This window comes from Podarcis melisellensis, assembly GCF_964234715.1.
Source record: "Podarcis melisellensis genome assembly, chromosome: 10".
NCBI classification, from domain to species: Eukaryota; Metazoa; Chordata; class Lepidosauria; order Squamata; family Lacertidae; genus Podarcis; species Podarcis melisellensis.
Genome location: NC_138542.1, coordinates 63,959,565 through 63,974,805, shown reverse-complemented (window position 1 = coordinate 63,974,805; position 15,241 = coordinate 63,959,565). Strand labels below are relative to the sequence as shown.

Genomic DNA, 15,241 nt, shown 5'->3' with positions numbered 1-15,241 from the left:
CTAAGTTCTCTCAGGAGGAGTGCTCGCCTCCAGGCCAGGGGAGGTGAGTCACCTGTGGATCGGGGCTGCCCTATGCCTCGGAGGAGATAAAGGCCAGCCCGCCCAGTCCCAGGTTGCGGGAGCAACGTCATTGGTAACCTGTTCCTGCTGGCACCCTGACCTGCTCTCTTGAGTTCCTGACCATGCCTGACTCCTTGCTTTGGAACTCGCTTCACCCCTGACGGACAGCCTCCTTACCTTTGACCTAGGACCGGACTTAGACCACACTGCGCGGTAAACCTCCCTCAGGACCAGCACACAGGCTGATGTTATCTTCTCCTTCTTGTGGACGGAGAGCTTGGGTTGAGCACAGTGGCTAGCCTGAGGCCACCTGGTGAGTTAATGGCCGAGGTACCTCTTGAACCGGGCTTTCCTCAGCTTACACTTTTAGCTACCAGACTACACCCTCTCTGCCGAAGAGCTTCTTTCTCCCATCTCACCTCTGTCATGGAGAAACTGAAGAAAAGTGTTTTTTAACTTTGGCTCCCCATTTCACACTGCGTAAAATATTTCACAGATGGCGCTGGGCCTTCAGCCAAGCTGGCTGTAGCTCGATTCCCTTTGGCGTTTGCTGGCAGGGTATTTCCAAGATGGTGCTCGCCTTCCCCCTTACGTTCTGTTCTTTTGCTCTCCACCTCAGATGTTTTTCTGGCTTAAGATGCCCAACATAATTAGCTGTGTTTGTTTCCTTCCGAAACCTGTACTTTCTCCTCCTCCTCCTCCTCCTCTCACTCCCCCACCCCTTTCATAAGAACGCCTTCATTTTCACGTCTGTTTTGCCTCAGTCTTTTCTTCTGGCTAGTTCCATAGCCAAAAGAAAAACTGTACATCGCTGGATAATTAATGAGACTTTTATTATCTTTGTAAGAGTATAAAGAAATCTTCAGCTGTCAGAAATGGGATATGTGTGTGCAAGTATATGTGTTATATACTGCTGGGAAATGCATGAGGGGGAAAAATCCAGCAGTGTAGAAAGTCTGGTTTTACTAGCTGGATAAATAATTCCATGTGCTTTAGCTTTCAAGTTAAGTTCAGCCCTAGAGATCTACTGCCGGTCAGTGTTGACAATATTGAGTTGGATGGATTCGTGATCTGGATTGGTGGTCTGTACAGCAGTTTCCAAGGGATGCGGGTGGCGCTGTGGGTTAAACCACAGAACCTAGGACTTGCCGATCAGAAGGTCAGCAGTTCAATCCCCGCGACAGGGTGAGCTCCCGTTGCTCGGTCCCTGCGCCTGCCAACCTAGCAATTTGAAAGCACGTCAAAGTGCAAGTAGATAAATAGGTACCACTCCTGTGGGAAGGTAAACGGTGTTTCCGTGTGCTGTTCTGGTTCGCCAGAAGTGGCTTAGTCATGCTGGCCACATGACCCAGAAGCTGTCTACAGTTTCCCTCAGCCAATAAAGCGAGATGAGCGCTCCAACCCCAGAGTCGGTCATGACTGGACCTAATGGTCAGGGCTCCCTTTACCTTTGCCTTTTTACAGCAGTTTCCTATGCTGCAATGTTAGCAGGCAAGCAGCAGTCACAAACCCGACATCTGCCTTCAAATATCTGTCATGTGCAAATCTGGGAGCAGCCTTGATTTCTGTTGATCCAGAGAGCTGGGTTAGAACTAATAGGTGGAACTTGTAAGGCAGCAGAGTTCAGCTGCCAATATTTCTAATGGGAAGGGCGGTTTGACTGTGGACTAGCCTGCCTTGGGATGTGGTGGGATCTTTTATGCTGACAGCATTTAAGCAGAAACTGTGCAGAGAGCTGTCAGGGAAGCTGGAGTTGTAGATTCTGTGTTGTAGGTCCTGAGTGGGGCAGGGGTTGGGCTAGATGGACTCCAGTGTACCCTGCAATGTGAAAATTCTGCGATTGCATTCCAGTTTTCCTAGTGTTTCATTGGAAAGGTTCTATGGCTGAATTGGCTAACAATGGTGACTCGTTCTTTGATTTAATTTAGGCTTGTTTGGTTTTCTGGTAACCAGCGTGGGAAATTTGGTGGTCGCAACTTGGGGGAAACAATCTGTTACTTAGGATATAAAATTAGGCACCATCTGCACCATACATTTAAAGTAGCATCATACAACTTTAAACACTCATACTTTCCCCAAAAGAATCCTGGGAAGTGTAGTTTGTTAAGGGCTCTGAGTGTCTTTGGAAGACACCTATTTCCTGGGCAGAACTGCAATTTCCTGAGTGGTTTAACAGTCAATCCTTCTTCCAAGGGAACTCTGGGAATTGTAGTTCTGTGAAGGTAATGGGATCTCCTTAACAACTCTCAGCACCCTTAGCAAACTACAGTTCCCATGCTTCTTTTGGGGAAGCCATGACTATTTAAAGCGGTATAATACTGCTTTATAGTGCAGGTGGGGCCTGAATTTGCTATTGAGCTCATGCGGCAATCAACGGCTCCTTAGTTTACCAGGCCCACTTATGCACACTGCACTTATTGCACAAAGTATTTAAAACCAGCATGAACAATCAGTGCCGCATCTAAACTTACCTGTGCTTTTCTTAAAGTCTGCATTCAAATCTTTCTAAATAAGACCTTATTTACCTGTTGATTATTTAGTCGAGTTAGAGTTTTGGAAATCTGGCATGAGCTGATGGGTGCAGCTAATTTTCCTGCTGTGAATGCAATTAAAATAGTTTGCATATTCTGGTGTAGCATAGTAAGAAGGAGAGTAAACGGTAATCCAAAAAGCTGCCTTTTAAAATAGCTTTATTTTGTCAAGTGGTCACCAGGTAAGTCGGTTTCGCCATGCCTCCAATCCGCAGTGCGGAGGTAATAATAAAGGGCTGCCTTCTAGGGATGTTGTAATGATTGCAGAAAACAAACCTTGTGACTAGCAAGGAGAAAGCTTAAAGTAATAGTCCCAGTTCAAATGAGTCACTAAACCAAGTATCCCCAACCTGCGGCCCTCCAGATGTTTTGGCCTACAACTCCCATGATCCCTAGCTAACAGGACCAGTGGTCAGGGATGATGGGAATTGTTGGGAAACTGTGTACGTGCAGCTACTCACACAGAGTCAATGTGGTTTGGCAGACAGCCAGAAGGCAATCTGAAGGAGTAAGTCTGCCTGGTGATAACAGAGACATGGAGACAGCTCCCTGATTGGTCAAGCTCTCTTAAGGGAGTGATAATTAATGGCCTACTAACTGTAATGTGTTAGTTCGTGATTTCAGTGTTCAGGAGTTTGTTGTTCAGAGTTCTGTGTCGGTGTAGGAGTTGTGAGTTGTCTTCGAGAGAGCTAGCAAAAGATCTGTGTTCTGTTCCTGTAAATAATCCACTGTATATAATAAACACCTAACTACAAGTTCCTGGTTCCTGCTTTGTCTAGCCTGTCTGCAGCCAAGTTGCCAATTGCTTCCGTGGATTCTGCGTTTACTCTTCTAGGTCTGGCTAAGGTCCTGCAACTAGTCGGAAAGTTGCGAAACACCAACAGGTTTTGCCAATAGGAATTGTAGTCCAAAACATCTTGAGGGCCGAAGGTTAGGGATGCCTGCACTAAACCAAGGTTTGAATTAGCTTAGTGCAGTGTGAAAAGGGCCCCTTCCACAACACCTTGAAGGATAAAGCAATTATGAATTGCATAAGTTGAAAATTCAAATGAAACTGAGTTGCACTTCCCTGGTTTCCTTGCTTCCAATCTTCCACCATTGTCTGTGCTCACTTTTTGAAGTTTGAATCTGCAGTCATGAGTCCTAGAAACTTGTAACCGCCTCAACTCTTCCGATTGCAACAGTGCCTGGATCCAACTTTTAGAATGACTTGTTTAATTGTTTTGTTTTCAGCACAGACAAGAGGAAACCTAGGCAGTAAAGCAAGCTGGCTTGAAGGTAAGGACAAATTATTTTAATTGAATTTACTTCTGAGTAATTGCTCTTTGGGAGGGGGAGAAAAAGGCAGGTATGCTAATATGCATTAGTGTACACATTAGTGTATGTATAGTCATCTGTCTTGTTTTGTTTTAATAAAAGGGGATGTTGTTGTTTTTTTTAAAAAAATATGAGGTATAATTTTGGTAATGTTCAGTAAACACCTGTGTTTGTCAGCGGAGAGAATTCCTAATCAGAACAGGCAAGGATATTTTTGGTTGTTGTGATCATGTTCCTGGATTTTAATTGCACTTTGTCTGAATGGCTGGCTATTTTAATGTGATCCTTTATGACTTTTGTGTCATATGCATTAAGTAAAAAAATAAATAAATGAGAAGGGGTTTCCTATCAGTGATAAGCTCAGAGGTATATGGGGGGAGATATTTCACCTGAAATCGTAGTAATGTGTATATGCCGCACCTTGATAAATATAGTTTAGGCTGGTACAGTGGAACCTTGGTTCCTAAGCTTAATCAGTGCTGGGAGTCTGTTTGATTCCTGAAATAGCTCGGGAAGCAAGGCAAGGCTTCTGATTGGCTGCGGCAGCTTCCTGCAGCCAATCAGAAGCCGCGGAAGCTGCGCTGGGCGTTTGGCTTCCGAAGAACGTTTGAAAACCGGAACAATTCCTTCTGGTTTTCATTTGTTCGGGAGCTGGAACGTTCGGCTCCCAGGGGAAAGAGCCGGTGGAAGAAGATTGGAAGAAGTTTAAAGATTATCTTCAGAAATATTGCAAAATTAAGGAATGCTAGAATGATGCTGGATAGAAATTAAGCAGTTTCCAGCTGTAATGTTTTAAGATATATGAAAAATTAAGATTTTGAAATAAGCAAAATTAATGGTGAGAACTAATAATTTGCTGAGTTAATAATTGGAACTGGAATATAAGAAAGGGAGGTATGAGGAGGTCTGGAAAACAAGTTAAAAGAAAATAAGTAAATGGGAATTTTATGTGTTTTTATTGTTTCTGATTGTGTATTTTTTTGTATTTTGTACTTTTGTTGTTTTTTCTTTTTGTTTTTTAATGTATTTATTTTGAAAAAGTTTAATAAATATTTATATAAAAAAAGGAACGTTCGGCTCCCAAGGCTTACGGGAGTCGAGGTTCCACTGTACAATGTTTCATGGGGCAGGAACAGATAAACTGGTTCAGTGAGAAAAGAGTAAAGTGAGTTTATTGCCTATAGGTGGCATCCAAGCTGGAGAATAAGTATATATACTAATAGTGAGCTCAGGTTTCCCAAGTATAGATCCTTAAGTTACCAAAACTGCACCACCAGCACATAAGAGGCTGTTTCAGGTTTGCAGAAGTACAAAAGATCCCTGGAATCATGGTCCAATATGGACTGAGCATGTTCTGTGGCCTTAGAATTATCATTGGCTGTTGGAGAGCAAGGGGGAGGGGACAGAAAGCCAGGAGGGAGGGAAAATGGAATAGAATGCCCAGAAAGAGGGCATGGCTGGGTGACAGGAACATTCCCAACATGCTGCTTTTTGTTGCAGATCCCATCTACCGTATTTTTCGCTCCATGACACACTTTTTTCCTCTTAAAATCTAAGGGGAAATGTCTGTGTGTCTTATGGAGCAAATGTGTGGTCCCTGGGGCTGGGGGGGGGAACCTGGGCTTCCCCCGCCAGCCCCACAAGCTCCTGAGCAGCTCTGGGGTAGCCCACGAAGCCTCCGCAAGGCAACAGGGAGCCTTCATCCCACTGCCCTGAGGAGGCTTCACGCGGCTATCCCTGGCTTTTGCGGGAGGTGCGGGAAGGGACAGAGCGAGGCTCTCTCTCTTCCCCCACCTCCCGCAAAAGCCCCCAAGAGCCGCATATTTTTTTTCTTGACCCTCCCCAAAAAAGTAGGTGTGCCTTATGGTCAGATGCGCCTTATGGTGCGAAAAATACGGTAATCTCCTAAAATGACAGTGTTATGAAGCCAGACATCTTCATACAGCCAGGCTGGATTTGATGATTACACTCACAAACACTGCTTGTATGTTTGTGTGTGGGTGGGTGTGTAATGATCATTGTACAAAGTCATTGTGATGCCCATCCTTCCCTTCTCTCAGCTTGTGTGTTTGTGTGTGCAGCCTCTTGATATTCCCCTGCTCAAGCAAATGGAACCACGATGCTTAGTGGGTTGAGAAGGGGAATTTTAAGAGAATCTGCCGCCCGAGGTGGCTACATCATGTTGCCTAATGGTAGGGCCGGTCCTGATCCAGCAGGACAGAAACACAAAGTTGCGAGCTGAGCAATAAAAGCAATGAACGTGGTGTGAACAACTTCCAACACAACTTTTCTTAAACACAATTTTTGTTTGTTGTTTTGCACTGACTTAAAATACCCCGACTCCCCTTTTATCTTCAGCCCCTCCTGCTGCCACAAAAAGGTCTGTCTGCATGCCCATGGCTGTTCTTCAAAAGTCATGGATTCTCTGGACTGTTTTCTAGCCCAAGGATTGCCAGGTTGGTGTCCTCCAGATGTGGCTGGACTCCAACTCCCATCAGCCCCAAACAACATGGCCAACGGTGAGGAATGATGGGAGTTGTAGTCTAACAGCAGCTGGAGGACACCACATTTACTACCCCAGCTAAATTCTCTGGTTAGCAAGGTTGCCATATTTTGAAGAGCAAAAAAAGAGGACACATTTGCCGACTTCTACTTTTAACTATGGATCACTATGACGACTCTACTCGTGAAAAAGAGGACGTGTCCTGGAAAAGGAGGCCACATGGCAACCGTGGATGGCACCCGTGCTCCACTAATCCATTTGCCGAACTGAGAAAGCTCTGTTTTTAGTTTTAGTCAAAAAGATGAGAGCCGTACGGCAAAACTTTTTGGTTCTTAATTCACAGGCGTCAATAGAGCCAGAGAGAGACTGGAATGAAGGCTCCATTTAAGGAGTACTGACTTTAATTTCCACGTCAAACAACTCTTTTAATGATGTTCAGAGAGCTTTTGAAGCTATTTTCTTTTCCTTACAGGTCAACCGTTCAGTTTGCCCGGTGGTCAGCTTTCTGAACTGTTAACGATTCGCATTTCAATGCGAACATAAAGATCATTATGTTAAAATTGGCACACATCAGGGTTCTCCTGGTATTCTACCACCAGTTGAGATTTTAGGGGCTGGAGACATTCAGGGGGCTGAGAAGAAACCCAAAGAAATCATTATATTCTGCTGAAGGTAACTGATTTTCCCCCGCCACAGGAACTGTAAATGAAACGTATATATTTTGCATAATGAAACAGATGACAAACTGGGCCAACCTATCTATTAATGAGACTCCTGTAATGCTAGAATGCATGGACGTGGGGAGTGCGTGAAGAGCAGAGGAAATTATTGCTCTGATCATAATTTTTTTTTATATAAAAAAACCTCCAATTTTAATCAAACCCTCCTCTGGGATCCTTGAATTCTCTGGTGCCTTCTAATGCCCAGTGTAATTTGAATTAAGAAAAAAGAAAGAGGGGGAAAAAGAGAGAGAGGACGGGGGGAATGGAAAGACATTCTAGGTTAAGATATAAAGGCTTGTTTTAAATCAACTCATTCAGACACGAAACATATTATTAAGTAGGGGGGAAACTTACCGGTAAGGTGTTGAAACAGGGTTTGACTTATGTATATTAACTTCCCACCCCCTGGGAGATGGCGCAGAGTGGAGTGTCCTGCCAGCTGGACTGATTGCACAGAACTGTTCTCAGGCTGCAATCCTATTCCCGTTTACCTGGGAGTAAGTCCCACTGAACTTGGAAGGGTTTTCTGCTGAGTAGACATGCATAGGACTGAGCTGTAAAACTCCCCATTTAGGTGTGAAGGGAGTTTGGCTGCATTCAGGTCAGTGGTCTGTTCTGCCTTACTACAGAAATGAAAATATGTCACCCACCACAGTGCTGAAAATGATAGGAGGGGCCGTCAATTAAATTGGTACTAAACCTTTTAAGTGGCACAACAGCATGCGGCAGCGACCGCACCTCGGGAACGGCTTCGACTGGCCGGCTAAACCAGGGGAGGGTAGACGATGGGTCTCAAATCCTTGGTGAGTTAGGGACTCTGGCAGATTGAGCAGATGGGACTAGAAGTGGGTCCAAAAGTCAATAAGGCAGTTTTTGTGCATGCTGTGGGCAGACGGGGCTCATCTTCCTGGGACAGGAGCCCATCTAGGAAAAGGAAAACTGTAGTACTAAACCTCCTCTGCCTTGTGGGATATATTTAGGAGAAAAAAAGGCTCAGGAGAAAACCCTACACAAAGCCAGCATGCAGTCCCTTAGGCAGTTGGCTGGCACCTTGTCCGCCTCCTTCCAGCAACTCCTGCAGCCAAAAGGTAAAGGTAAAGGGACCCCTGACCATTAGGTCCAGTCGCGGACGACTCTGGTGTTGTGGCGCTCATCTCGCTTTATTGGCCGAGGGAGCCGGCGTACAGCTTCCGGGTCATGGGGCCAGCATGACTAAGCCGCTTCTTGCGAACCAGAGCAGTGCATGGAAACGCTGTTTACCTTCCCACCGGAGTGGTACCTATTTATCTACTTGCACTTTGACGTGCTTTCAAACTGTTAGGTTGGCAGGAGCAGGGACTGAACAACAGGAGCTCACCCCGTCATGGGGATTCGAACCACCAACCTTCTGATTGGCAAGCCCTAGGCTCTGTGGTTTAGATCACAGTGCCACCTGTGTCCCTACTCCTGCAGCCAAGCTGGTGCCAAATAGATTGCAGTACTTCCTCTGGATCACATCAGCAAGACTGAGATGGGGAGGTGTCTTGTTGTCTGGGCAGTCCAGAACCTCCATGTGCACTGCCCTGGCTTGCTTTTCTTTCCAGTTTTTGTGTTTGTGTGTCAGGTTTAAGGTGCTAGTTTTGACCTTTAAATCCCTATGCGGCCTAGGACCCACGTACCTAGGGGGCCGCCTCTCCTGGTATGCCCCACGGAGGACCTTAAGGTCCACAAATGACAACATTTTGGAGGTCCCAGGTCGCAAGGTGGTTAGATTGGTCTCAACTAGGGCCAGGGTCTTTTCAGTACTGGCCCCGACTTGGTGGAACGCTCTGTCACAAGAGACTAGGGCCCTGTGGGACTTGACATCTTTCCACAGGGCCTGCAAGATGGAGCTGTTCCACCTGGCCTTTGGTTTGGACTCAGTCTGACCTTAATGTTTCCCTCCCCTTATGGTTTTGATCTATGGGCTACTTTTTAAAATGATGCTGCATTTTAAATTGCATTTTAACCTGTATTTTAAATTGGTTTTTTCCCCTTATTATGTTTTTCCTTTAATTTTACTGGTGTTAGCTGCCCTGAGCCCAGCTCTGGCCAGGGAGGGTGGGGTATAAATAAAATTTATTATTATTATTATTACAAGCAAACACACACACAAACCTGTTGATACACATACATACATGAAGCTCTTGTCCTCATCTGCCTGTCTCCCACAACCCCACATTTAATACTCCTTCTGGGCAATGCACCAACAGCAAATCCAGTTTTAACCGAGGTCATTTTGAGAATCCCTGCCAGTAAAGACCCATCCGCTCTTCACGAAAAGAAATAAAAAAACCCGAAATAAAAAATCCTGTGCAAAGCAAAGACCATTGTGTTGTGCTTCCCGCCTCCCCTGTAGTGAATCTTATGTATGTAAACATTCAAACAGCCTAATTAGAGCCTTATTATTTTGAGAATGATTATGCAAGCAGGATCCCAAATCGGTCGGAGCCTCCAGCCTAGCTGCGTTTTGAACGAAGGGCTCTCCCTCCCCTTCCCGGTGTGATGTTTGAATATAGGACTTGCTTAATGTGCTCTGAACTTGAAGACCTCTTAGCCCATCCTGTTGCCTTGCCTCAGGACGGGTTTGCAGAGCTGGAGAAGGGCAACCAAAATTATCAAGGGGATGGAGCGACTCCCCTATAAGATAAGCTTGCAACATTTGGGGCTGTTATGTTTAGAGAAAAGGTGACTAAAGGTGGGGAGACATGAGAGGGATAATCACTTCTCTGTACAGGGGTGTGTCCAGCATTTGTCAGAGTAGACCCACCGAAAAATAATGGATATGGCCTTTTTATGCGTCTTCTCTGAGTAAAACCTAACTGGACACAACCCAAAGAACATAGTTGAACTGCAGAGTTGCTCCCACATGCTGTAGTGGTGACCACCAACTTGGGTGACTTTAAAAGATTGCAAATCCAGGTTAAGGCTGTCAGCTCGTCATGATGGTTATGATCTCAGAAGCACAATGCCTTGGAAGGCAAGTGTTGTTGCACTCGGGTCCTATAATTAGCTGGGTCCAGAAGGCAAGACATTTCTGTTGTGTGCCACCCCATGTGGGAAAACTCTGTTGTAAATAAAAAATCTGCCCTTTCCCCCTTATGGGGTATCCTAGAGCCCATATAGAGTCCTTACGTAGGTTCCCTATTGGTAGGAGAAAATAACAGAGGCCAACCAGAGAATATTGAGAAGCAGAGCAGCTAGTAAGCCTGATCTTTATGGATCTGTTGCAACAGGGTCCTCACTCAACACACACAGGAGGGAGGAGGAACCCAGAACAAAGGTGTGTCCACCCTTATATAGACATTTTAAATTCCCTCCCTGGAGTCCAAGACCACCCCCAGAAACATCATACCTACATCACAGAAAGGGCAGTCTACAGCAGAAATCTGAGTGCGTTGTTTACCTCCTGTCTGCCAGGTTACCTGATTGGATTGGCCACTTGATTGGATTGCCTGGGGAGCCTGGCCGGTCTTTTGTAATGATAAATACTTAGTTCCTGAGCCAGGTCACAGGCTCACACCCTATTCATATCTTAAATGTGCCCTTAAGACAGGATTTGTGAGGAAAGAGACAACTGGGAGGCTTTTCTGTTTTCCTTTTACCTTGCAGAGAAAACATTTGGTCAGTTTGGGAATCAAAAATGGTTTGAGGTCGGTCTTCCTGTGCTGATCTATGTACGTGCTTGGTTGGTACATTTATGAACATTTATTATATATCTAAGACTTTAAAATTCTTATCACAACACCTTCCTCTTAAATTGAGGCAGGCATCTTCCCTGATCTTCACTTCATCTTTCAGTACCTCCCTAAGACTTACCTTTGCACCCAGACCTTTGCTGGTGCTCCCTTCCAATATCTGATCTATTCATTTCCTTCTTGTTCTCTGCTTATTTTATTACATTCTGTTTTTTATTAATGCATTGCATGTTTAATTTTGCACACCACCTCAAGACTGTTGTGAGTTAAAGTTGGGAAGATAGATAGTTGGCGGAATTCCTCGTGTGTAAACAGCCTCAGCCTTGTGCTCTCACAAAGGCAGAAGTCCTTCTCTTTGTCCAAAATATACTTACCGGCTCTTTCACCCCATGCATGCTAGACGGCACGTGTATGCGAGGACTAGAGGCAACATTGTTGTTGTTATTATTGTTGAGTTGCGCACAAATGAATGAATAAACCAGCAAGATGAAGCAGGAGGAGCATGACACAAGGTCTCCAAAGCCCTTGGACCTCAGAGCTAGCAATGCCTTTGAAGACTTTCTTCCATGTCTCTTTCATGATTCATTGCTCATGCGCTTGGTAGTTTTATTCCATGACCGGTGGTGGGTCCCTTGGGGTTTGTGGAGATCTGAAAGTTATTGTTGCAAATATGGATATTGTCAGTATGGAGGAGTGGGGTGGTGGAGAGGAAGAGTTCTAAATAAAATACAGTGCCACGGCCCTTCAAGTTGTTGTTGTTGTTGTTGTTTCTGTTGTTTGGAGAGACGCAAAACAACGTTGCAAGAGCTGCTCATCCTTTTGTGTTGTGTTGCTTTACATTTTCTTTATTGTTTAGCCCTGTGAAATGAGATATCCCAGGGACATGAAACCATGTCATCAAAGAGCTCAGAAATCCATGTGTTGATAGAAACAAGTCCGCATATCAAAGGCATTTCATCCTGAGAGATAAGAGGCTTTGTCCTCCTCCTACCCAACTTGGCTTCAAAAGACCCTCTGCCTCCTTCAATCAGAGGAAAGTCCAAAGTTGAATTAAAATGTTTCTCATACAATGGCTAGCGTAGTGGAGCCATGCCAATTTCATGGACTGTCTTGCAAGAAAGTGCTGTAGGACATGTTGCATCCAAACACTTTTGATTTTTGCAGTCTAATGAGCCAGGTTGATTAAATGCTGTTATTTGGTGCTGTAGAGCCAGGACTCATCATCCTCCAGGAATAGAGGTAGGAGCCTCAATCACTTGGCCACCATATCCTCTATAAGAGAAAGGAGCAATTTTGTTAAGTGGGGCTCTTGCAATAAAAACCTTTTAAATCTACTTTGTAAAATTAAATATTATTTAATCCACATATGGATATACATGCAACTTGCCTTCTTAGTAGAGTTGACACTGGACACTGAATGTCCAAAGAACTGGGGTAGAATTGGAGCAGAATGCAAAAACTGAGCAACGTGATGATGTCAGGTTACAGAATAAGTTGCATGGGTTGTTTCACAGCAAGGAATGTGACAGAGAGCTGCCATTTTGGGTGACAGGCCCTTCTTTCTTATAATGTGTAATTTTACCTTGGGTGCTGGTGAAATTTATTGAGATTGCTGGTCACATGGAGCTCCAAAGTATGGTTGATTGGTTGTTGTTTTTTGGGGTAGGAGTAGAGCACATGATTTCTATGCAGAAGGTCTAGAGTTCCATCTCCACCACCCCAAATCAAAAGATTCAGGTTGTGATATGGGCCCCTAGTTGATACCCAAGAGAAACACTACCAGCCAGACAATATTAACCTAGTTTTTGGGAAGTTAGGCATTTGCTGAATTGTTGCTCTGCCCCAAGATCAATTGAGATCAATGGTTGTTCTGACATCTGTAGTCCAAAACATCTGTAGTGAATCCTGCCCTATAGATTGAAAGTAAAGAGCTGCCATGATGTTGTCCGTGTAGAGCATTGTATGCTAAATTGTTCCTACGCAGGGGCAGTGATATCTGCCCCTCCTGCCATTCTGATCTCCATCATTTTTTTGACCCCAATTATCCAGCGTAAACAAATGAAGAGGAAGTATGTGGATTCGGTATGATTCATTCAAAACAGAAGGCGAGGAGCGCACTCGTATCAATGCATTCCAGGACTTGCTAGCGTAGCACAACTAAATTCAGCAGCGCTGTGATATTGATTTGATTAAAAATGGTTTAAGACTTGTAAATGTCACTGGAACTTAGCAAAATGAACGTTATTAAATCCTTCTGGTGATGGGGAAAACTAACAAAGGGATTTGCAGCGGTTTCTGTAATTAATTGCTCTGTCATGATTTATATTAACTTACAGTATGACTCCATTAGCGCGGACCTGTCATCTCTACTCAAGGAACCACCAAGTAATCACTACCACATTAAAGAATAAATTAGTTTTTGGCTGGGAGCCTAGTTGTGGAATGTTTCATTTGTGTCTGCCTTAGACATATGTACCTAATAAAAGTTGGGAAGAATGAGTTAAGGCACATATACATCAACGTCCTTCGACCATATTTTAGAGACAATATGATCGGCATTGTTCATTAGAGCTAATGAATCACTTTATGCCAATTGCATTGCCTCATTTTCTTCTTTTTCTCCTTTTTTTTGGTGAATGCCTTTAGGTGATCCATGAAGCAAAAGACGGATGAAACAATGAGTCTTCCCCCTCCCCACCCCTGAGAGATTTCTTTCTCCTCCCATTTGTGTTTTGTGGCCTGTGGTTGTAATAATAACTTCATCTGGTTTTGGTTAACACTTCATTACCCTGGGCTTGGATAAATTATCCTCTTGGTCCTTTTCCACTTGCAGACACGTGGGGAAGCCAAGGTCTTAGCTGCTACTTATTGCCGATTACGAGATTTGTAAGGTTCTATCAAGACATCAATGGCTTTGATAGTTGGGATATATTTTAAATGGTTTGCCCTGGGTTCTTCTTATTCTCTCCTCCCCCCTTTCTTTTGGTGCTCTGCCTATGCTAACAATTGTTTCCATACCCACACAGGCTCCTACAACCTTAAGAGAGTTCAGGTGTTAAAGCTTTAACTGCCTTTCATTTTCTGCTTGGGCGAGGGTAAATCGTTGGCCAAGGATATAAGGCAGCCTTCCCTAACTTGGACTGAAACTCCAATGGATGGGGCTGATCACAGTGACAGTCGAAAAAATATGGAGAGCACCAGGTTGGCAAATGAAGATATAAGGAGTTTCCTTGTCTAGAAGGAACTGTAAGAACTAGAAGGGGTACAGGTTGAAAAGATTCCAAATTTCATTTCTCTACCTTTCTTTATGGGACACAGGTGGCGCTATGGGTTAAACCACAGAGCCTAGGACTTGCCGATCAGAAGGTCAGTGGTTCAAATCCCCGCAACGGGGTGAGCTCCCGTTGCTCGGTCCCTGCTCCTGCCAACCTAGCAGTTTGAAAGCACGCTAGTGCAAGTAGATAAATAGGTACCACTCCGGCAGGAAGGTAAACGGCTTTTCCATGCGCTGCTGTGGTTCGCGAAAAGTGGCTTAGTCATGCTGGCCACATGACCCGGAAGCTGTACGCCGGCTCCCTCGGCTAATAAAGTGAGATGAGCACTGCAACCCCAGAGTCGGCCACAACAGGACCTAATGGTCAGGGGTTCCTTTACCTTTACCTTTCTTTATAATGTGTAATTTGAAGAACAAGCACCTGTCCACTCCTCCTTCACATTATTGGGCATTGCAAGGGGGGGGGGGAGAAATTAACAACCCTTGAACAGTGGTGGACCCACATTTTGGGAGCCCTGAAAGCTTGAACTGTTATGGGGGCCTCTTCACAGGCAGCAATGAAGTCTGGGAAGCTCCGTTATCTTCCTCAATGGGGTTGTTCCATAACAGAGCACCACAAATTTTCCACGAGTTTGCATTTTTTGGGTACTGCTTTTGTGATCTCGTGGCTATTCCTCTAGGGCAGGCATGGCCAAACTCGGCCCTCCAGCTGTTTTGGGACTACAACTCCCATCACCCCTAGCTAACAGGACAAGTGGTCAGGGACGATGGGAATTGAAGTCCCAAAAACAGCTGGAGGGCCAAGTTTGCCTATGCCTGGTCTAGGGTCTTGGTCTCTGTTAGAAAGGGGAAAGTAATTACATTAGCCATAGCAGCAGAGCAGCCAACTTAACGCAACGCTCCATCTTTGCAACATCTGTGCCACTGACTCTCAAACTTTGGGATTGTTAAAATATACACAACAAAAAACCAATCAATATGAGTCAATCAACTCACATGGGGTCTATAAGACCCATTTTTTAAAAAAGCAATGTGGACTCAAGTTACCTCTGGGGTCCCTCTGAGATGAGGGACCCTGAAGCTTAGGCTTCATTCATTTCATAGTAGATTCACCCCTG

The 15,241-nt window shown here is 44.7% G+C and overlaps 1 long non-coding RNA gene across 1 annotated transcript; it reads left to right on the top strand.

Annotated features, from left to right (window-relative positions):
- The first annotated feature begins 286 nt into the window (after window positions 1-286).
- LOC309378916 lies at window positions 287-13,086 on the top strand. The gene is made up of 3 exons (XR_014172287.1): window positions 287-373; window positions 3,825-3,869; window positions 12,899-13,086. It is a non-coding gene; the product is annotated as an uncharacterized lncRNA (long non-coding RNA).
- Window positions 13,087-15,241: the final 2,155 nt, after the last annotated feature.